Raw genomic sequence first — 2,528 nt, 5'->3', positions numbered from 1 at the left:
CAGGCGCCTTTGCACGTGCAGGCACCTCAATCAACCCTGGGCCTCCCTCACTCTGGAGCAGAGCAAACCTCCTTGCGGTAAGGGGAGGCTTCAGATCAGTCTACTCACAAGTGTGATGATCGCACACTGCAAACGTGTGCAAATATCCAGTCATTTTCTAAGGGGACACATGTTTTTAGACATTCATTTCCAGAGTCCGCTCACCAGGACATTGTCAGTTACTTACATAAAAACAAACACAGCTACTTTGAATTAAGGAACACTTTAAAATCACATGCTAATTATTCTTCCATGCAATGCCTAACCACAGCCGGCCCTTTTGAGTGAACATGATTGACTGCCTTTCAGGAGCTGGCAAAGCCCCAGTCCCACACGGTCCCACACACAGTGCCGCTCAAGCTGGCTGCCAGGCCTCAGCCTCGGCCACGCAACCGCACTTCGCTGGGGCAGGGAGTGTTGATGTGGCGCTTTTAGAAGCAACACGCAGATCAATGGGAGAAGCAAATTAGCCGTGGTCAGTGAATAACGATGTGATAAAAAGTGCCACAGCAGCCCACTGACACAATTTGAATCAGAATATATCAAAAGTTAAAAGCCAGCAACTCTGGAAGAATGTGAATAAGAGTGCAATCCAGGGTCCCAGCTCCCTAATTGTCTTGAATCATTCTTGCCTTTAATGCCAGTGGTCTGAAAACCCATTCTGCAGAACTTTAAGAAGCCCAGTCCTGGGGGAATTTTCCTCCCTTAACTATTGCTGAACCTTGATGGAGATACTTACACATCACAGAAGTCTCTCCTGACTGTCACCCACCAGCTCAAGCAGACATCTTTTTTCTCAACAACTTGTCTCTTCTCTGGGTCATTACTTGAAGGCTCACAACTAGTTGCTTGGGCTGTTGTTGTCTTTTTCCTTGAACTATGTCTTCCTGAGCATTCACACCCTCAAGGTTTCTCTTTCTCCCTGTCTCTTTTCCTCTCCCTTTCTTTCTCTCTAAATACAAATAAAAATTAAAAGAAGGAGAAGAAGGAGGAGAAGAAGAGGAGGAGGAGAAGGAGGAGGAGGAGGAGGAGGAGAAGGAGGAGGAGGAGGAGGAGGAGGAGGAGGAGGAGGAGGAGGAGGAGGAGGAGAAGGAGTGGAAAGGACACACGAAGATAAACATGGGAAGAAGGCCAGGTGACGATGAAGACAAAAAGTGGAGTGATGCAGATACAAGTCAAAGAACTTGCTCCAAGGACTGCCAGGAACCACCAGTGGCTAAAAGAGAGGCATGGAACAGAGTGTGCCTTGGAGCTTCCAGAAGAAACACCGCTGCCAACATCTAGATTTCTGACTTCGGCACTCCTCATGGTGAGAGAGTAAATTTCTGTTGTTTGAAGCCACTCAGCTCGGGATGATTTGTTATGGCAGCCACAGGATACAGATGCAACCCCTAATATTTTCTAGTCACAGCACCAAGCGCTAAATGTGTAGAAATGAGCAGACAGGTAAAGTCCTGTTCTCACTGACCTGAAAGTCAAGTGGAGAAAACAAATAATCAGCAAGTAACCAAATAAATAGGATTACTTAAGAATGTGATTGATTTTATGAAGAAGCAAAAGAGTCATGGGTAGAGCTGATGGGTATGGAAGGTGCAGCAACATGGCCTTATAGAGGGGATATTCCTGCCATGGTCACACCCGAAGTGTTGGTACTCCCCAGTGACTCCCCCACCTAGCCAGGACTCTCCAGACAGTGCTCCCTTCTGCTCTGCCCATCCATGGAGATATGGCCCTTCCTCTCTTCTCTTCCAGTGGTGGTTCCGCTTCTGACCTAGCATCCTGTGTTCACCCACAGATATTTTCCCCTTCACAGGCTCCCAGGCATGAGCATGTATCAAAACTGACAAGAATCGCACACCCCCACCCTTCCAGCTTGTACATAATGGATGTCAGTGTATTTCCTCACCATTCTAAGAGAGCAGATCCAATTCGACTTAATTATCTCCGGAGCCCTGTAAACAGCCGCCAGTCAGTGCCGAACCCTGTGGTTTATGGAGAGAACACCACAAATGACAGGAAGCTGCAGGGGAAAATAGGCTGACTGCCTTTGGCAGGCTCATTTTTGAGTAAAGATACCTCCATTCATCAATGGGGACATTTATGAAACCTGGGCTGTCAAGATGATATTCTAGAAAAAGGCAGAGGAGTCCCAGAGCATTGTCATTATGCTATTTGAGCAGAAGCCCTGCAAATAGAATGCAAGATGCTCTACCAGACAGAGAACCAACCAACCAACCGCCGAGTGTGAATGTCAGTGCTGCCCCGCCCCACACACGCACCTACCCTGGAATTCTGGAAGCAGCACAGACCCAAAAGCAAATGCCATTAACCAGACTTGACTTCGTAAGAAAAATGTTTCCACTCAACAAAGTCCTGGTTTCACAAGATGGAAGAAGCCGCACCAGCCTCTGATGGACTGACAAGCGCCATGTGGGCACAGGGAGGAAGTGGTGAATGGAAGCAGGCTCTGCCCTCTCAGCAGACTTAGG

Source organism: Pipistrellus kuhlii, unplaced genomic scaffold (assembly GCF_014108245.1).
Source record: "Pipistrellus kuhlii isolate mPipKuh1 unplaced genomic scaffold, mPipKuh1.p scaffold_m20_p_4, whole genome shotgun sequence".
Lineage (NCBI taxonomy): Eukaryota > Metazoa > Chordata > Mammalia > Chiroptera > Vespertilionidae > Pipistrellus > Pipistrellus kuhlii.
This window is presented reverse-complemented; position numbering follows the sequence as displayed.